Raw genomic sequence first — 22,596 nt, forward strand, 5'->3', positions numbered from 1 at the left:
TACTCCGATGGCTTGCAACATCACAAAATAAAATAATAGAATCCATTGTCATTTTGCTCGCCGTGCAAATCACTCTTGAACCTTCTCCGAGCAAGGGACCTATGTCTGGGCATACCCTTAGCTACTTAGGGCTTACATAGCAACATTACAAAATGTGACTGGGGGTGAGTGTTTGAAAAGTTTCAACACTCCGCACATCATTTTATTTTGTAATGTTACAAGTGCGCCCTAAGTGGCTATGGGTATGCCCAGACCTGGGTCCCTTGCTCGCTGCCCCATTGGATTCAAGCAACCCTGGCTGATGGGGATGGTACCCCGAAACTGGTCCCAGGCTGCTTGTTTCTGGCCCATGGGGAGCAGGGTCAAGACTGATTAGCATATTGCTGGGTCCAAACTGGGGTGACGTGGTGTGCAAAATAATTATGTATTTAACCCAAATCTGTGACTGAGGGTGAGTGTTTGAAAAGTTTCAACACTCCGTCCATCATTTTATGGATGGCCAGTTATCAATGCGAATCAATCTACGTGCGGATTGGATGGCCAGTTATTTGAATCTACTTAAGGATGGGATGGCCAGTTATGCGAATCACCTTATGGATGGGATGGCCAGTTATGCAAATCTACATGCAGATAGGATGGCCAGTTATGCGAATCTACATTCGGATAGGATGACCAGTTATGTGAATCTACATGCGGATAGGATGACCAGTTATGTGAATCTACATGCGTATAGGATGGCCAGTTATGCGAATCTACGTGCGGATGGGGTGAGATGGCCACTGAAGGAGCGCAAGTGCTGTGCTGAATTATCACCAGGCCCTCCAATTAGTACTATGCAAAGGCCACACACCTTACTGTTTACTGTTATGGGATGCAGTTTTTGTGAACTGCCGCGTTAAACAATTACCTGGTCTATTGGTGCTTCAGAAGAGAACCCCTTGGATCTGCACTGAAGACAGTGGAACCGGATGTGGTGTTCTGTGATCTGTGAAGGGTCGGTCTTGTGACTAGCTAGCCATCCCTTGCGGACACGGTGTGCGCGTGCACTACGCCTGTCTTGTGATCGTCAACCTCGCGCCAGGTCACAGCTCTTCTAGCGGGCGTGCAGAATGTGCACACAACGGATACCACATCCTCTGGCCCGCCCCTTGGAGGGCAGATGCATGTGTGAGAACTATTGGCACAAAGCATCCCATTTTGCTCATGCCCAGACTATATTGTGAATTTGCGCAAACGAATATTGCGCTTTTTTCCCGCCCTGCTCTAGAGCGTCCGATTCTTGAGGAGAAAACCCCTGCTTTACATATCCCTTGTGCTGCATTTAGTACTGCAAGGAACCGAGCTGCTGCCACGCTGCTGGCCTCCACAGTAATCACCCGTCTGTTCTCATTTCCCGGGTCTTAAGAGATTTGTTGGAGGGCGTAAATACCCTTCGCTCTATGTGACTCATCTGTTGTGTGCGACCTGTCACATGCAGAGCTACAGCAAGTGCCTTCGCTTGTGACCTTAGCAAAAAAATAACAACAAGCAGGCATGTCCTAAGCCAATCACTAGCCCCTGTATTTTTTCTGTAGAGCAACATCCAATGGACATTCAGAAGAACTCTTCTAACCATAAATGCTCCAACCAATTCATGGTCATCGGGATGACGGACTTTCTCTACGGTAAATAGGATACATTTCCTGGCTGTTACCCTGTTATTCGAGAGAACCGTTAGAGTAGAATTTTAACAACGTATTTCAGAATCTTTCTAAGAACTGACTTTCCGAAGACTTTCTGAGCAATTATTTTTAAATGCAACTTACTATTTTCCATACACATCCCAGTCAGCTTTTCAACACAAGCCGTGAGCATGCACATCCCGAAACCGGAAGTTCGGGAGCGTCACGTCTGTCGTGGGGCGCGACCTCCGTCTTCTGCGAGAAGCTGGCGCCCAAGGAGTGGATGGCCCAGAGGAGCAGTGGTGACGCGGGGCTCTCCACGGGGCTCCCATGCCTGGGGGAGAGCCCCGCAGTGGCAGCGGAAGTCAGGAGTGGCGGCTGAGGCCGCTGATGCGGTAAGTGGGGCTTAGTTGTGGGAGGGAGCGGGCGTTGGGGGGGCGGCAGCGGTGTGTGTGTCTGTGTGTGTGCGTGGGGGGGCGGCGGCGGTGTGTATGTGTGTGTGTGCGCGCGTGTGTGTGTGTGCGTCTGTCTGTGTGTGTGTGTATGCGCGTGTGTGCGTGCCTTTGCCGGCCTAAGTAACGCTGTGTGTGTGTGCGCGCGTAAGCGGGTCCACAGACCCTAATCGGCTCGTGCACCGGTGTGTACCACTTGGGAGGCTAAATACCAAACAATAGGTCTCGCTGGCGACAGCGCTTTCGCGCTGCAAGGCCAGGCGAGACCTAAAAAAGGAAGAAGAGTAAGATAGGAAAACAAGGACAAGAGGTCCAAAGCAGAAACTGCAAGGGTGCGATAAAGAGAATGTGTAGTGTGGTGGGAGAAAAGAGAACCAGGTGAATTCAAGTCTACGTAAGCTAGAATATCTGTAAGCACTGAATCAGGCAACACTAGCGGTGGGCTTCTATGAACAACTGCGTATACACACACGAAGAAACAAAAGTTAAAGTCATGTTATAGTTAGGTGAAATGTTCAGTAACAGCAGAACATTTTAAACTCTAACAAAAACAGAAATTCACAAGTTATAGTTATCTCAAGTAACTGTACCTCGTACCCTAAGGTAACTATAACCCCGCCATTCACAGTTTTCCTAATAATTTCATTGCAAACGTCGGACTGATATAATCAATGAAGTCACAGAAGATGTCATGAATGATGTAATATGTGGGGTAATTACCAGTGCTTGGCAAGGGTGCGACTTATAATTATCTTACAGCACTAGTTATAGTTACTTGAGATGACCATAACCATAACTGGTGAATTTCTGTGGTTTTTAGAGGTTAAACCATTACCTTGTTAATGCACATTACAACTAATTATTACATTACTTTAATTGTAGTTTTTTTTCCCAGTGAATTTCTATTGTTTTTTTTACGTAAAGTAATTTTTTATTACCATATGTAAATCCAACACCTCACTGCGCACAATCTTTGGCTGTGCGTTGCGATGGTTGGCTTCAGGGCCTGGAGTGTGGCCGGGCCCTGCAGCCAACACCTGCATGCAGCCAACCCCATGCTGAGTACATCCTTCGGTCATGTGCGGTGGGGGTGCGGCTAATACCCTCACATGCATCCAACCCCACGAGAGGCAGCCAACCCCACACTGCGAAAGACCTTTTAATGTGTGCAGCAGGGGGCTGCCAACAGGGCCTGGCCTTTGGCCTGGCCCTGCAGCTAACACCCCACATGCAGCAAACCCCACACTGCGCACAGCCTTCACGAGTGTGCAGCAGGGATCTAGCAACAGGGCCTGTTGCCAACCCCCACAGTTAGTCAACCATGCCCACGCACAGCCTTCGGCCATCCATGGGAGGGACTTCAGCCTTTGCCACGCAGCGTAGGACTTGCCTTTGGGCCAGTGGACCCCACCCCCTGGGACCAATAACAATTTAACAGGAAAAGAGGGACATGCGGCCCACATCCCAAGCATTCTTTGGTCCCGGGAATCTAATTCCCTAGGACTTTTGCACTTTAGAGGGCAGGGGTGTCACGTGCCCCCGCCCCCGAACCTTATTAGGGCGTGTGGACCCTGTCCTCCAGGGCCTTTTTTTATAGGGGAGTTTGTCTTGTGCAGCCCCCTTCCATGAGCCTCACTAGGCCCTGGGGACACGATTCCCCAAGGTTATATCTTTTTAGAAGGGGAGGAGGGCCACGTATTCCCTATCCCCAGGACCTTTTTTTACCCCAAGGGGAGGGGGTTGCACAACCTCCACCTGAGCCTCATTAGGCCCTGGGGACCCCATTCCTCTGGGCTGTATTTTTTTTCCACAGGTGAGGGGGACTACGTGGCCCCCTCACCAAGCCGTGTTCTGCCCCAAGGAATGAATATATATATATATATATTGTACTCCCCAAATATCTATCGGAATATAATTGTGGAAGAGTTGTGATATATATATATGTGTATATATATATATACACATATATATATAACACAACTCTTCCAGGTCCAACAAGGAAGACAGGCACTCTAGATGCATGAGCAAACAGATTTATTGCTTGCCATCAGCAATAATCATACAAGGGCGCGTTTCGGCAGAGAGCTGCTTTTGTCAACATGCTAAGCACCATTTTGCTCACTCTGGTATACATTGCATAATTCCAAACACAATAAAGGCATACATTTGTCATTATGAAATAGTTCACCATGATGTCTCCCTAGCACTTATATTCCGATTGATATTTGGGGAGTACAGCACTGTTGCCCGTATTGGCTCTACAAATAAAAACAACTATGTGGACAGGATGTACAGACCCGCTATCACGTTTTTCCCAAGTGGGCGGTGTACGGACTATACACCTCATATCATAATCACCCTATTCAAATAAAATAATAATAAAGTAAACGTAAGGGTAAAATCAAGTAAAGACAGCAAAATAGACAATCTGGGACTCAGTACAGTGAGGCCTTTTTAAGGTCCTCTTCGTCATATCATACTGCACAACACGTATACCGGCCAATTGGGCTCCTACAAATGTGGCAACCATGCATCCACAAACCCATGTCCACTATGCATGGGAGCACCCCAACCCTTGTGTACAGGCCAAAATATCCCATTGCAGCCGACAACCTCATGGGAGTCACTTTAAAATGAGAAGCGTCAGTTTAGCTCATGAACTATACAACAAAACAAAACAAAACTGAACCAGCTTACCACAAATCAGGAGTCGCTGTGCCACAAGGTGCCTGGCCTAGATATAGAAAGCTCCTCCACTTAAACGAAGTTCCCATTGCTCCAATGCAAACTTGTTTTGGTGTCTATCAATATTTCCTGTTGCTTTTAGTTACTTTTCCACTGCTCTCTCCTGGCATTCCTTTTGCTTTGGAGTTCTCTTCTTTGTTGCCTTTGCCTCTTCCTCTTTATCTTGCATTGCCTCTCCAAGGTCTGTGGTTGGATCCTCTGTCCAAATGTAAAAAAATCAAACTACTCCAGTAGAGCTGTGTGGCTGCCAGCCCAACCTGATTCTTCATAGTCTGTATCCGAGCATAAATCAGTGCACTTCTCACTTAGTACTGTTTCTTGCCTGGCTTGGTTGTATTCAACCAGTTTTTGTCTCCTAAGGTTTTGAAATCCTCTGGCGAAGGTATATATGTTGGCCACTTTCATAGTCACCTTTGTCCCGGTTAAATTTGAGAGCTTTCTTCCCAACATTGTTTTGTGAGAGATTGTATGTTATGTTATGTTATGTGACTTTTATATAGCGCATGGCTACTCCAAAGGAGTGTCCCGGCGCTTTCCACCTGCAACTCAAGTAAAAATAACACAACACAGCGAAAATGAGAAAGAAACAGAAAAGAAAACAGCAAAAACAGTAACCAGTAAAAACAGACTAGAGATTAAAAAGCCAGGTCTTCAGGCTCTTCCTGAACTGGAGCAAGTTAACAGTGCTACGAAGCGAAAGGGGAAGCAAATTCCACAGCTGGGGAGCTCTGCAGCTGAAAGAACGCCCACCCACGCGAGCCTTCCTCATCCGCTGGACCACCGCTTTATAGAGGGATTCTGAACGCAAAGAGCGGGCTGGTCGATAGAAAGCCAGTCTCCGCCGCAGATATCCAGCCCCTGATCCAAACAGGGCTTTGTGCATCAGAGTAAGGGATTTGAACTGAATCCGCTTCCGAATGGGCAGCCAGTGTAACGCCTGTAGCAGGCCGGAGGCTCGGGCTCGTCTGTGCAGGCCAAAAATGGCCCGGGCAGCATAGTTCTGTACCACCTGTAGGCGCTGAACCAGGTAGTCAGGGAGGCCAATAAAGAGGGCATTGGCATAATCTAACCTTGAGCCTACAAGAGCCTGCACAGTAATTCGCCTGTGCTCCTCAGACAGCAGGGGCAGAAATTTACGGAGCATTTTCAAAATTCCGTAACAAGCGCCAGCCAGACCAAGAATATGTGTTCTCAGGGACAGCTGGTTGTCAAGCTTGACACCCAGATTTTTGGCCACCACGGAGGACTGTGCAGGAGGGCTCATGTCGGACGGCCACCATTGCTGCCACTCCGGATCGACAACGCAACCAAAGAATAGAACCTCAGATTTGCTTGAATTGGCCTTCAAACTGTTCTTCTGGAACCAGTTGAAGACCAATGCAAGACTGTCCCGAATTCTCTCTCCGTCAAACTCTTGATTTTTCCCGCAGGTGAAGAGGAGTTGCGTATCGTCGGCGTAGGAGACGATCTGGGCCCCATATGCCTCCACCAAGGCCGCCAAAGGGGACATGAAGATGTTAAACAGCGTGGGGCTCAACACAGAACCCTGTGGAACCCCGACTCCCAATGGCGGCATCTCGGCAGAACTCTGGGAAACCCAGACCGTCTGGCGGCGGCCTTCAAGGAAAGATGTGAACCACCTGAGCACCGTCCCCCTAAGGCCGATGTCATAAAGCCTAAGTAAAAGCACCTTGTGGGGGACGGTGTCGAAAGCCGCCGATAGGTCTAACATGACCAACATGGCCCTGCCGCCGACATCCAAGGTCTCCCTGATGATCTCGGTGACCTCCACCAAAGCCGTTTCCGTACTAAAATTAGGACGGAAACCGGATTGGGATGTGTGGAGCAGATTGTTAGCTTCCAGAAAGCTCGACAGGACACCATGGACGTGTTTTTCCGTGATCTTCGCTAGAGCCGGAAGAAGAGAGATTGGCCTATAATTGGCCAACGCCTCGACGTCGAGACCCGGCTTTATGAGCTCCTTATAGTCGTTTTTAGGTCGAGTTATACTCGAACCTATTACTGCTGAACCAAAGTCTCTCAAACCAGCCGGATTTCCAACAATGCGTGTTAATTGTTCATAAGTGACTTCTTGATCGCGCGCTTGACCCGTTCCCTCCCACTCGCTGGCACCCCGCCCCTCCCAACCAGGCTCACGCTTCTCCAGCACGCCGAGAGCTTCCCTTCAAAGGGATCCACTCTCCCGCCCCCTGCTTCACACTTCAAAGGAATGCGCCCCCACCCCCGCAATGCAGAGAGCATTTCCCAGCCGCTTTTAATTTTTTTACATCTTTTTACAACGTTGCAGGCCTAAACGTTCATCTACTTTACCTCAGTTAAATTCACTAGTGAAAATAGCAACGTTCCTTGACAAGTTAAACTTTACCAGTAAGCACTTAAACCAAATCGGGTTTATTTATTTATTGGCTTTTCTATAGCGAAAACTTTACTCAAAGGTAAATACTTATTAGAACACTACCAGCTCTTAGGAAATCTAAAATTATCTCAGCTTTACTTTACGTGACATTAGTTCATCCATTTGAACTTTCACAAGTAAAATTGGGCAAATCACTATTTCTTTATCACACAGTTATAAGGGATACAAACAAACTGCCTCCTTTAAATATCTATATCACTACCGTACCTATAATGTATGACAACATGTTTCAGAGCGCATTCAGTACCATAAGCCACATGATATTTTATATATATCTCACTAGGAATCACTCGGTATCTCCAAATTCAAATATATTTAACTATATCGCACAACAGACCGCCAAATGCGATCACAATCATCTCTACATACCTCTTCAAACGGAGAGTACTCCATGTATAGTTCCGGAAGGCGTGGTAAACAGGCGCCATCTTAGTTCTCTTTTACATAGGGAGCAGTGACATCGATCTAAGGCTTGCTATACGGAAACGCTATCTACGTCCTGCTGTTTTAATAACACATTACTCCCTGTTTAAGTCTATATTGTCCCTCTAATTTGTAACGAAAAAACAGCTTAATTGTTGTCAATTAAATTAAATATTTACCGCAACCAACTTGCCCAATATGGCCGCCAACAACTTCTCCCAACCCGAGTTAAAGTATCACTATCATGGCACTTTCTATTTTTCGAGTATCTCTCATATGAAGAAAATTGCGCTTCCTGTTTTACACGTATCTAATAATAAATATATAATCTAATAAAGTATATTACATATAATTCCCTATTCAATCTTATACTATAAATTAATCGAAAGATATGAATCACGCCACAATTTGCCCAAAAAAACCCAAGCATTGGCATAGCCAATAGGGCTCGCTTTTGGGACATTATAAGATTTGAGTTATGCAGGCCAATATCATTGGTCCAACAACATCAACTGTTGAATGGTTAAACACTTATAAGTTCCCAAAGGCGAGACCTATTGGCTATGCCAATGCCACGCAGCACCACCACAGCACTACTCAGCACCACCACATTATCACTCAGCACCACCACAGCACCACTAAGCACCACCACAGCACCACTAAGCACCATCACAGCATCACTCAGCACCATCACAGCATCACTCAGCACCACCACAGCATCACTCAGCACCAACACAGCATCACTCGGCACTACAACAGCACCACTCGGCACCATCACAGCACACCACACCACCACTCAGCACCACCACAGCACCAACACAGCACCACCACAGCACCACTCAGCACAACCACAGCACCACCACAGCACCACTCCGCACCACCACAGCACTACCACAGCACCACTCCGCAACACCACAGCACCACTCCGCACCGCCACAGCACCACTGCGCACCATCACAGCACCACTCCGCACCATTACAGCACCACTCCGCACCATTATAGCACCACTCCGCACCGCCACAGCACCACTCCGCACCACCACAGCACTACCACAGCACCACTCCGCAACACCACAGCACCACTCCGCACCGCCACAGCACCACTGCGCACCACCACAGCACCACTCCGCACCACTACAGCACCACTCCGCACCATTATAGCACCACTCCGCACCGCCACAGCACCACTCCGCACCACCACAGCACCACTCAGCACCACCACAGCACCACTCAGCACCACCACAGCACCACCTCAACACCACCACAGCACCACTCAGCAGCACAGCATCACTCAGCACCACCACAGCACCACTCAGCACCACCACAGCATCACTCAGCACCACCGCCTTACTCAGCACCACCACAGCACCACTCAGCACCACCACAGCACCACTCAGCACCACTCAGCACTACTCAGCACCACCACAGCACCACTCAGCACCACTCAGCACCACGACAGCACCACCACAGCATCACTCAGCACCACTCAGCACCACCACAGCACCACCACAGCACCACCACAGCACCACCACAGCACTACCACAACACCACTCAGCACCACCACAGTACAACTCAGCAACACCACAGCACCACTCAGCACCACCACAGCATCACTCAGCACCACCACAGCGTCACTCAGCACCACCACAGCATCACTCAGCACCATCACAGCATCACTCAGCACCACCACAGCACCACCACAGCACCACTCAGCACCACTCAGCACCACTCAGCACCACTCAGCACCACCACAGCACCACTCAGCACCACCACAGCACCACTCAGCTCCACCACAGCACCACTCAGCTCCACCACTGCACCACTACACCACCACAGCACCACCCCAGCATCACTCAGCACCACCCCAGCATCACTCTGGAACACTACAGCAACAGGGCCTCCACAGCATCACTCAGGGCCTCCACAGCATCACTCAGGGCCTTCACAGCATCACTCAGGGCCTCCACAGCATCACTCAGGGCCTCCACAGCATCACTCAGGGCCTCCACAGCATCACTCAGGGCCTCCACAGCATCACTCAGGGCCTCCACAGCATCACTCGGGGCCTCCACAGCATCACTCAGGGCCTCCACAGCATCACTCAAGGCCTCCACAGCATCACTCAGGGCCTCCACAGCATCACTCAGGGCCTCCACAGCATCACTCACGGCCTCCACAGCATAACTCACGGCCTCCACAGCATCACTCACGGCCTCCACAGCATCACTCACGGCCTCCACAGCATCACTCACGGCCTCCACAGCATCACTCAGGGGCACCACTACATCACTCAGCGCCACCACAGCATCAATCTGTGCAACCATTCAACAACAACTGGTTCAAATATGTTCTCTCAATGTTTCAAGCTTTATTACAAATGTCACAAAAAGATGTTAATATTTCACTTCTGTTCTTGGATTTTCGTCACAATAAAATACACTGAACATAATCTTCATGAAAGTTATTTACAAAAGTTTAAGCTATTGCCATTATAAATTACAATCACTTTTATTTCAGTATTATTATTTTAAAAAAATTAAAAGCCATTGTTATTTGTAATATCAATACATCCAAGTCACGTAAATACAAAACATGTTGCATTACTAATGCTATAGGTGTCCCATTTGCGAAAGTTATAACTATTGGCATTGTAAATGACAAAGCTATTAATTTAGCTATTTTGAAAACCAACACATAAATAAAAAGATTGTCATTTACAAGACCAATAGCTCAAACTTTCCTAATGCGAGACCTATTGCATTGCAAATGCTTGTTCTCAATTGCTTCACTGATGTAATTAATTTGAGTTATAATCATTTCTCTGTTAATCTGTTTGTATTTCACTAGAATTCACATAATCCCTGCAGAGCTGTTGGCATCATGCTCCCCCCATTCTCTTAACATTTCAGGGTATGGGTTCTAATAGCTGGGGTTAATAAGTATGCATAGCCTCCTAGGTGCCCTATCAACTTCCACTTTCAAATTCACTCTCCCACCATTTTGGTTAGTTCTGCATTTTCAATTTTTCCAGAGTCTAAAATGTGTTATATAAACTATCTGTGTCTCCAATATCTAGAGGACCTGCTGCTCCATTGCTTGAAGTTTAGTCAGCAATATTGCTGAAAACATTCGCCGCACGATGCACCCTTGGCGCTCATACTGATACTGCTTGGTATGTCATAATGCTGCTAGCACGTACTCCTTCTACACAGAAGCACTAGTTAGTGTCAAAAAAGTGCATCATCCAGCTATGATAAATCTTGAAGGTGTTATGGAATTTTGAGATTAGTGTCAAAAAAGTGCATCATCCAGCTATGATAAATCTTGAAGGTGTTATGGAATTTTGAGATGCCATTTGGAGAAGTGTCCTGAAAGTGATCAGGTGCTGAATATTTGCGAGATATATATATATATATATATAGATATATATATATATAGATATATATATATATATGTATGTGATCAAGGCTCGGCAGAGTTGAAACGCATAATGGCGACGGAGCAATAAAGAACTCGTGAAGCACTTAATTAAGGTCTGTATCAGTTTTTGGAGTAATCACCAAGAATCAACGGATTTGATGAAAAAATTATATATATATATTATATATTACCTACTGGCGGTCGCCAGTAGGTAGTTATAGTTAGGATTTTTTCAATGCAAAATCTCAAAATTCTATTGTATATAACTTTGGCGTCGGTTGACGAATCTGCCTGAAAATTTCCTCAAATTTGCCTCGTCGAGCTCCGGTCCTTTCCTGAAAATTTGGGGGGGGATTCGTCAAGCGGGGGCCGAGATAAAAGGGGGGTCTCAAAACGTGTTTTCCCCATGTTAATTTCCATAGGGCGGTCAAACTCACTTTTAGCCCGAACGGCTGAATGGATTTCCACCAAACTTGGCAAAATTGTGGGACTGGTAGCCCGATGTGCCTTTGCTATGTCTCAAGATATGTGCTCCAGTGGATTTTGAGTAATTTAGGTTCAAAAAAATATATATATCTATAAGCGCGCCCCGGTACGCGCACCGGGGAGCGCAGCGGGCGCGACACGCGAGGTGCGCACAGAAAGCTGATTGGCTCTCGGGTGTCTGTAAACATTCGAAACAGTCCGGACCGGCCGTCATCTTGTGTCTCGGTAGGATAGAGACACAAGAGGTGGAAAAAAAAAGGGGGAAATGACCATAAGGGGACAGGGTAGACCCCCCCTGACCCCCTAGGTTTGATGTGGGGGCTATAAAAGGGCCCCGCGGTGCAAAATATATATATATATATTTTTTTTTTATCTGCGCGGGGGGAGCGCCCGGTACGCGCACCGGGGAGCGAACCGGGGAGTGGCCCATGGGGAAAGAAGAATGACAGAGTTATTAAAAAATGTAGCTTTTTTTTTATAAATTGGAGGTAGTTCTAAAAAGAACTGTTTTTTTTTCTTCTTTTTGTTGTTTTATATTTTTTTGTGTTTTTGGAACATTTTGAACTTTTTTTGGCTTTTATGAACTATTTTATATTTTTTGGGTATTTTTATGGGGATAAACGAAAAAACAGGGAATTGAAAATGGCTCAACTGGAGCAGAAAAAAAACATAAGATAAAATTAGGGTTTTTTGGTGCATTTGTGGTTGTCCCCAGCAAGGACGATGAGCTTTATGCTCAGTTCACCATAGGAGATGGTCTTACCACAATGTATACATGTTATACGGAAATCCCCAAACCGTGGCTGAATGTTATCGATCGTCTCCCTTGCCTCTGGTCCCGTTGGAGTGGGTTGATTTCTTTGGGAGGTGGAGCTTGAAGATTGGGGAAGGTTACTGGCCAGTTCCCTCATCTCTGCAGCAGAATAGTTGATTGGATGCCTGCCCTGATGTGGCGAATCATGGTGTTGTTTCCGAAAGAGTATTTCTTATTAGGGTTTCCCCTGGAAAGTTCCACGCCACAGATTAGGCAAGTCACCTTGGCCGCATTTACTTTTTTCTTTCCCTCAGGGATCGAAAAAAACTCCCATACAATGTGTGGTTTTGGCTGGTATGGGGTATTGTGTTCTTGCAGCCATCTTCTCCTCCCCTCCTCCTCCTCCTCCTCCTCCTCCTCTTCCTCTTGTTGACCACCAATGTAATCTTGTGGTGGTCCTCTTGGTGGTTGTGGTGGTGGTGCTATTGAAGCCATTTCAAAGTACAAAATATACTTGAAAGATTGCCAAACAGGTCTTCCTAAGTCAAAGGACAAAGTCAGAATAAGGAACAAAAGTGGGGTCTTTCATCATTTGGGAAAAAAAAAGGCCTGAACCAATGAGAAGTGTTATTTTCAGGTCACAAGACCAGGGATTTCATCATTATGAAACCAAAACTGTTCTGCACCAATAAAAAGTGTTATTTTCAGGTCACATGACCGACGCGCTTACGCGGCGCGCGCCTGGGCGCGTCGCGTAAGCGCGTCACATGTTTACGTTGCGCGATCGTATTCGCTCGAGTGCTTCCGGGTGCGCTTACGCCGTGCGTATCACGTGGAAGCGGCTACGCGATACGTCACGATGATGTTTTCGTTTGCGGCAATAGCGCTAACGGGACGCTGTCCGGAGCGCGCCCTAGGGCGCTTCAAAAGACTACGCTTTCCGGGGCGCTCACCGGGGCACGCCCCGGGAGCGCTCCAAGGTAAAAAAATAAAAAATAAAAAATATATATATATATACACATCAAAAAAAATTTTTAAATACAAATAAAATATAGGATTCATTCATTTTCAAAAATATTCCATTTTATAGCTATAGACATTTGCTGTTAACAAAATTTTAAAATTCAAAGAAAAAAATATAGGTTTGGGGCCTTATATATAGTTAGGAATTAGCATTTAAAAAACCTATGAAATTCACTGAAAAAACCATAGGTTTCACATCCGTTATAGTTAGGAATTAGCATTTAAAAAACCTATGAAATTCACTGAAAAAAACCATAGGTTTCACACCAGTTATAGTTAGGAATTAGTATTTAAAAAACCTATTAAATTCACTGAAAAAAACCATAGGTTTCACACCAGTTATAGTTATCTGGAAATTTTACTGACATAAAACCATTGAAATTCCATGTTATAGTTAGTTGGACTCACTATAACTTGCGCGTGTAATGTGCTGCTGATGACGTCACATATTACATCACTCATGACATGGTCAGTGACATCACTCATGACATCACTGATGACACCATCCTTGTGACAGACCTCCTTTCACTGTAACCCTTGAAACACATTCAAAAAAAGAAACTAACATTTTCAAAAAAAAAGGAGATACCCATACCAGTTACAACAACCAATTCAGTAATTCCACCATTTATATACACATCCACTAATTCACCAGCAGTTCTATGTAGTCACTCATGCATATACTCACTCATCATATGTAGTGATACACCTATACATCCTGTAACACATCGACAGTCTTCCAAAAGTTGCTCACACACATACTCACACATGCAAATAAACTATTGAACATCCATTTCTTTGCATATACGGCTATACACACACTACCACCTTACTTCTAAGGAAACTTACACATACTTACTCTCTTAAACAATCACTTATCGAAACACATACTTATTTAAACAGGAACTCTTACAATCTCTCACTCTCACATATACTCACTTATATACATCAATACTCACATATACTAGATTAAAACATATGTAGTTACTGATAAAGACACTAGTGAGACAGTCATTCACTCACTAACACACACATATACACACTCATCCATCCATACAGTCCTGCACATATGCCATCTTCCAAACACATACAAACAGTGAGTCAGTCATTGATGCATCTATGTGCTAAGTAATACCCCCACCAAACCATACAGACACTCATACTGATACTAAAAAAAAAATCTAATAACCCATATACACACACATGTAGCTACTCCCCAACCCATGCAGCCACTTATACACAAAGTGAAATACTGATACAAACATTTAAATATTTAAACAATATTCGCTAATATATGTATTCACTAAAATACACTTAATAAGCCAGTTAACCAATCATTTTCACTTATTTAAACATTTATTCTTCCATTGACCTTTACATATACATATATAAAACATTTATTTTTCAGAAAGGCCCACATTCACTGGATGGTGTCATCAGTGATGTCACGAGTGATGTCACTGACCTGGTCACGAGTGATGTAATATGTGACGTCATCAGCAGTGCATTACACGCGCAAGTTATAGTGAGTCCAACTAGCTATAACGTGGAATTTCAATGGTTTATGTCAGTAAAATTTCCAGCTAACTATAACTGGTGTGAAACCTATGGTTTTTTCAGTGAATTTAATAGGTTTTTTAAATGCTAATTCCTAACTATAACTGGTGTGAAACCTATGGTTTTTTCAGTGAATTTCATAGGTTTTTTAAATGCTAATTCCTAACTAAAACGGATGTGAAACCTTTGGTTTTTTCAGTGAATATATATATATATATATATATATATATATATATATATATATATATATATATATATATATATCAACACAATCCAGTAGAAATGACAGCCTGAATTAATTGAGCTTAACAATTGCACTGTGAACAGACTCTGTACCCTTCACTGTCACTGTTGATAACCCAGAAAGAAATGCAAAGGGAGAAGGATCGACAGTGATGCAAACAATAACGAGACTTTTTGTTTTCACAGTGCTTGTTGGGATTTGTGGTATGTGAGGGCCACGAAGCACCATTGTAGTCCCACCAAAGACGGATAAAACAGGAAGTTACGCCGCAAATCAAGAACGCAGCTCACCTGTGAACAAGGCTATTGTATATAGCTGAAACACGTAAGGACTTCAATGCTGTGTTTCTGCTGAATAAAGTACGAGCTGAATTGAAGTTTGGTCTGACGTGCCTCTTTTCGGAAGAGTGGGGGTTAGCGCTGGATATATTGGAGGTGGTCCGCCCCCAACGTCAGACCGCCCTGGTGATGGTCACGGCTCCTTGCGGACCTTTAGTGTTAGAATTGCTGTTGTTGCAAAAAGGCGCGAGACCCGCCAGCGCTGTTCCAAACAACATGGCATGATGTTTGCAGCCGGGTATTTTGGAAAAACACCGCTGGTAAGGGAAAGTGAAGGACACCGGTCATTCATGTTTGACTTCAAGACAGTCAGTACCGGCATGAATTTGAACTGAGAAATGACAGCCTGAATGAATTGAGCTTAACAATTGCACTGTGAACAGACTCTGTACCCTTCACTGTCACTGTTGATAACCCAGAAAGAAATGCAAAGGGAGAAGGATCCAAAGTAAAGCAAACAATAACGAGACTTTTTGTTTTCACAGTGCATGTTGGGATTTGTGGTATGTGAGGGCCACGAAGCACCATTGTAGTCCCACCAAAGGCGGATAAAACAGGAAGTTACGCCGCAAATCCAGATCGCAGCTCACCTGTGAACAAGGCTATTGTATATAGCTGAAACGCGTAAGGACTTGAGTGCTGTGTTTCTGCTGAATAAAGTACGAGCTGAATTGAAGTTTGGTCTGACGTGCCTCTTTTCGGAAGAGTGGAGGTTAGCGCTGGATATATATATATGGATATATATATATATATATATATATATATATATATATACACACAATCCAGTAGCGTGAATCAAATAACTCATGGTGCCGCGGCCTCAATTCAAAAACTGTGTTTATTTTAGCAACGGGTGCCTCTATATATGTATAGCGGGGGATGCTGAATGGAATTATATAAAATTTGGCACAAAGGTGGCTCTTGGTCCAGAAAGCATGTTTTTTGTTATTTGGTGTAAATAAGTTCCCTAGTTTTTGAGAAATCACAAGGAAAGCTAAATTTTTATATCTAGGGATGTGGATCCTCCAGGTATCCCGACAGTTCCCGTACTGATATCTGATAGGCTGCAAACACTTCAAACAGAAAGTGTTGGCAGCCATCTTAGGACTTGGCTTCAGCAGAGTCACACAAAAAATGTATTTTTTTTTAAAAGGCAGCAGGGGAGGAGTACCCTGACCCTCTAACCAGGGCAAAAAATGCATTTTATTTTTTGAATTTTTTCAGAAAATTTTGAAGAATTCACAAATTCTGTGAAAATTCAGATTCCAAAAAACTAATAAACGCGGTCTCCCTAAAAAAATACGGGGAGCACAGGTCCCTCTCCTATGGCTCTATTGGGCCCCGGGAACCACCAACTCCCGGGGTTTTACTACTGTAATGAAGGGGGGCCTCACGGACCCCCCTCATGGACTCAAGGGAGTCCCAGAGACCACCACTTCCCCGGGGCTTTAGTTTTAAAATGTAACAACCACTCCATGGGGCTAAAATACAATATTTAAAGGGGGACTACCACCTCCCCGGGGCCTTAAAGAGGGAGGGAGCCATGCAGCTCCCATCCCAGGCCATATAGGGCCCCGGGGACCAACATCTTTCCAGGCAGGCCCATGCAAACTAAAGGAGGGAGGCTGTGCGGCCCCCCTCCTAGAGTGAACAATGGCCTGTGGAGCGCTAACCCCCCCAGTGCCGGCTACGCATGTCCCCTGGAGCCCATCCCTGGAACACAGCTGCGACAGCTCCAGCCAAGCGAGAGCAAACACTAACTCTGCTCCCAGCAAGCGGGAGCTGAGTTTTCATCTGTTTACCTGCCCAGTGTCAACAGAAGAAAGGACAGTTCCCACACCCAGGGAGCACCATTTTTGGGTGCTTCCTATGTTTGGGTGCAATTTCGGCTCCTGCCGGACACGGGGAGCTGGCATGGACTGCGGGGGAATCCAGGCCCCCATGCAGTCCCAACGTAGTAATAATAATAAGTGTCTTCTAGAGCGCGCGGCTACCCCCGACGGGAGTGTCCTGGCGCTGTGCAGAGAGGAGGAGAGGAATGGTTAGCAGTGTGTGGCCTATCAGAGGCTAAGGAAGGTTAAATAACCAGGTTTTTAGTAGCTTACGGAAGCTAAGTTCCGAAGGGGCCTTCCTGATTTGTAGGGGAAGGAATTCCAGAGGGCGGTTGTTTTGACAGTAAAGGAGCGTCCACCTATTCTGGCTTTGGCAAAACGTGGCAAAACGTGGTGTAACAAGAAGTTCTAGGTGGTTAGATCTGAGGTTTCTTATCTGGTGGGATGTATGAATTAGTTTCCTAACCTAATGGGGGCCAATGCCCTTTATTGCTCTGTAGGCTATAGTAAGAGCCTTAAATTCTGTTCGCCTCCTTACTGGCAGCCAGTGGAGGCTGCATAAATGAAGAGCGATATGGTGTCTGAGTGTTTCTTATAAGCCTCGCAGCTGCGTTCTGAATTGTTTGCAGCTTTCTGTACAGATAGTCTGGTAAGCCCAAATATAGACCATTAGCATAGTCCACGTGGGATGTCACTAGGGCGTGGACAATAGTTTTTCTGCACTCTATGGGTAGTAGATGCAGGAATTTACCCAGCGCTTTTAGTTTCAAAAAATAAATGGAGGAAACATGTCCAATGTGGGATTTACACGATAGCGTGTTGTCGATTTTAAAACCCAAGTTTCTTGCGGAAGTAACAGGACATGGGGGTGGATTAAGTACTGAAGGCCACCAGAGGTCGGATCTGGGGGACGTAGGTTGATTTAAAAAAAAGGACTTCGGTTTTATCAGCATTAAGCCATAGACAGTTGGTGGTAACCCAGGTGGAGATGTCAGTCAGGCAATGCTTAAATGTGGAGAACGCTTCTTCTGAGTGGTCTTAAAAGAAAACATCAGCTGAGTGTCATCAGCATATGAGATGACACTTACATCATGGTGTTCGATGAGTGAAGCTAAGGGGGCAAGATAAACATTAAATAGGGTAGGGCTGAGGGCCGATCCTTGGGGGATTCCGCAGATCAGAGGTCGGGGAGATGAAACAAGCAGTTGTAGTCAGATTTTTTGGACTCGTCCTTCAAGGAAGGACTGAAACCATCCTAACACTGTCCCTGAAATCCCTAGTTGTTTTAGTATGTTAAGAAGAATCTTGTGGGCCACCGTGTCAAAAGCTGCTGACAGGTCAAGCAGCACCAACATTGCACAGCAGCCCTTGTCCATGGTTTCTCGAATAGTTTTCGTCACTTCCAGGAGTGCAGTCTTGGTGCTGTAACCAGCTCTAAATCCGGACTGAGTATCATGCAACAGCTTGTTAGTTTCCAGGAAATTTGATAATCGTTTTTGTACCTCCTTTTCAAGAACCTTGGCTGGGACAGGCAAAAGGGATATGGGTCTAATAATTTTTAAAATGGTAGGGTCTGCGTTTTCTTTAGAATGGGTTGGATAAGGGCTGTTTTCCACATATCTGGATAGATGCCTGTCTCCAGTGAGGCATTCCAGAGCATATTTAGTGAGGGGTTGAGTAAATGGGCCAATTTATTGTACTGTTTAGCCGGGAGGGGGTCTAAGGGAGAGCCAGATTTGGTTTGCTGCAATAGATTAAGTGATGTGTCACAGCTGAGTGGGTCAAAAACTGACCAAGTTACTTAATGTGAGAAATGAGGATGTGTCGGAATTTCATTCACCGCAAATGAGGTATAAATATCCTCAATTTTTTCCGTGGGAAAAACTCGATAGGTCTCTGATGGAGTGATGTTGCTCTTCATAGATTCCGGCCTCATGAAGCTTTGGACAATTTTGAAGACTTCCCTCGAGGTGTTATTAGATGTTTCTATTTGAGTGGCTATATAATCTTTTATAGCTATGTGCTTCAATTTGTGAAATTGGTTCACTGCTTTTCTGTAATTATTTTTGGTTTCAACACAGTAGTTTTTTCGCCATAATCGTTCAAGTCTTTTACATTTGCTTTTTTCGGTTTGGAGGTGCTGCATGAACCACGGTGCTGAAGGTTTTTGTCTGGCTGATTTAGTGGTTTTCATGGGGGCAATAGTATCCAGAGCCTTGGTAACCCAGTGATTAAAGGTTGCGGCATCCTTGTTTGGATCGCCTGTAAATAACATAGGTGTATTAAGAAGTACTGGGCCTATAGAATCAGAAGAAACATTCCGCCAATTTCGTCGGCCTTCCTGCTTGTTATCCCTGTTGTCCAGATTTATAGTGAAAGTGAGATTGAAAGGGACCAAATGGTGATCAGACCATGCCTGGGAAATAGGTTTTTCAACCGATAGAGTCGGGATATTCGTGAAGACAAGATCCAGTGTGTGGCCGACTGTATGAGTGGGGGCAGTAACCAGTTGGTTAAGATTGAGACCTTTAAAGTAGTCTATTAGTTGGGAGGCGTGGGGACAATGAGGATATTCTATATGGAGTTTAAATTCCCCTAGGACCAGGCAGTTTGTGTATTTCAGGGAGTGATCAGCGATGGGTTCGCATAAATCCATAACTCCGTTACTTTAGAGTCAGGTGGTCTATAGACTAAGGTTCCTGAAATGTTAAGTGTAGGTGAGATGGTAATCCTAAAAAACAAGGCTTCTAGTGACTCTAAGGTCTCTATCTTTTTGTGTGATATATCCCATTGTTTTTTAATGATTATGGCTAGTCCTTCTCCTAGCCTGTTGCCTTTGCAGTTTTCAGTAACAATTTTATAACTGTCAGGGATGGCCAGATTAATAGTGGGTGAAGTATTCTCCCTCAGCCAGGTTTCAGTTAGGAAGATCAAATCCCAAGTATTGGTCTCTAGGAGAAGCCAGATGTTGTCTACACGCCTGGGGAGTGACCGGCTGTTGATCAAGCAGGCTTTAATAGGTATAACAGTTGAAATTCTATTTGGCTTTAAGTGTGAGGTAGCGAATGTTTCTGATGGTTTACATGCATTGCTTAGGGTATCCTTGAACATAAAAGAGCAGTTGTCACAGTGAGGATTTTTGGCCAGCGCAGTTATGAGCAATCGTGATAGGATCTACATACGAGGGGTTATTGCAGCCTTTAAAACAGATTTGTTGCCTCGTAAGAGCTGGTCTGGGGGCATGGCTGGCGCTGGTCGTGGTCCGGGCACGGACGGGCGCAGATGGGATTGCCTTTGGCTCACCTTCGGCGCACCAGCGGCGCGTCCGCAGGCCCATGTGTTAATGAAGGGGAATCCAGAAGTGCTTCCGCCCCTCCCCCGTTCCTGTGGTGCAGCTGACAGAGTTTGGCCCCGCCCTCCACTCAAACGGCTCCTGCCCCGGTGGACCGGGGGAAAAGTCTGGTAAAGAGAGAACCGAGGGGCTGTGCAACTGAGCAAGTAAGGAGAGTTTGGGGGGATTAAAATTAGTTAGAAACCTGGTAAAAGAAGAGTGGGGGGTGCACTGTGGGCAGCGTTGGGCTCGGGCGGCAACACAGGTCTGACTGCCTCACCTCACTCTGCTGATCGTCCACGGTCCCCGGGGCTTCATTAAGGGGAATCCGAAAGTGCTTCTGCCCCTCCCCCGCCCCTGTGATAGCAGCTGACCGAGTTTGGCCCTGCCCTCCACTCAAACGGCTCCTGCCGCGGTGGACCAGGACTGGGGGCAAAGTCCGGTAAAGAGAGAACCGAAAGGCTGTGCAACTGAGCAAGTAAGGGGAGTCTGAGGGGATTAAAATGAGTTAAAAACCAGGCTTTACGTGGTAAAAGAAGAGTGGGGGGTGCACTGTGGGCAGCGTTCGGCTCGGGCAGCAACACAGGTCTGACTGTCTGACCTCGCTCCGCTGATCGTCCACGGTCCCCGGGGCCTAATTAAGGGGAATCCGGAAGTGCTTCTGGTCCTCTCCCGCCCCTGTGGTAGCAGCTGAGAGAGTTTGGCCCCGCCCTCCACTCAAACGGCTCCTGCCGCGGTGGACCGGGGCTGGGGGCAAAGTCCGGTAAAGAGAGAACCGAAGGGCTGTGCAACTTAGCAAGTAAGGGGAGTCTGGGGGGATTAAAATGAGTTAAAAACCCGGTTTTACATGGTAAAAGAAGAGTGGGGGGTGCACTGTGGGCAGCGTTGGGATCGGGCGGCAACACAGGTCTGACTGCCTCACCTCGCTGATCGTCCACGGTCCCCGGGGCTTAATGAAGGGGAATCCAGAAGTGCTTCCGCCCCTCCCCTGCCCCTGTGGTAGCAGCTGACAGAGTTTGGCCCCGCCCTCCACTCAAACGGCTCATGCCGCAGTGGACCGGGGCTGGGGGCAAAGTCCGGTAAAGAGAGAATCGATGGGCTGTGCAACTGAGCAAGTAAGGGGAGTCTGAGGTGATTAAAATGAGTTAAAAAACAGGCTTTACGTGTTAAAAGAAGAGTGGGGGGTGCACTGTGGGCAGCGTTCGGCTCGGGCGGCAACACAGGTCAGACTGCCTCACCTTGCTCCCACACTCGGTGTCCTGGGTGGGCTCCAGGATACTCAAGTAATTGGAATTGTAATTTCTATTTATATAGCGCATTATCACCAACGGTCTCTAAGCGCATGCTTTGGGAACCCGTCCTGGTTTTTCCCTGTGAGATAACCCGTACTGGGCACCCCCAGGGTGAAAGCCAGGCATCCCGCCGCGGGGGGCTATAGTGGAGATTAAGCAAGCTATTGCCCGGAGTTGCAGAGTGTGAACCCATGATTCGAGCAGGCACCGAAGCGAGAATTATCGAGTCCAAGGACATTTTGGCCTCAAGACCCTGCCGCGTCGGGAATTGAATCCTGGTCTCGGGTCTGACCTCTGCTTCATGGTCTGCCTCTTCTAACCATTAAGCCACACTTCTCCACAAGTAGACGTGGCTCGTCCCAGGGGGATGGGGTCCCCGGAGCCAAAATAGACCCAGGGAGGGGGGACTACGCGGCCCTACTCCCCCATTGAATTTGTCCACGCCCTAGGAAGGTGGTGGTCCCTGGGGCGGAAATTGGCCTGTGGAGAAGGCTGCCGGCCCCCCTCTACTGGTGAATTTTGGCTGGGTTCCGGGACCGAAATCGGCCTGGGGATATGGGCAACGTGGCCCCCTTCAACTTTACTAATTGCATTGGTGAAGG

The 22,596-nt window shown here is 46.3% G+C and overlaps 1 protein-coding gene across 1 annotated transcript in view; it reads right to left on the reverse strand.

Moving 5' to 3' along the window:
• ZBTB24 (zinc finger and BTB domain containing 24) overlaps nt 1–22,596 on the reverse strand; it is a 163,783-nt gene that overhangs the window by 20,023 nt on the left and 121,164 nt on the right. The window lies entirely within an intron of this gene.

The sequence above is a fragment of the Lissotriton vulgaris genome, chromosome 6 (genome assembly GCF_964263255.1).
Source record: "Lissotriton vulgaris chromosome 6, aLisVul1.2, whole genome shotgun sequence".
NCBI lineage: Eukaryota > Metazoa > Chordata > Amphibia > Caudata > Salamandridae > Lissotriton > Lissotriton vulgaris.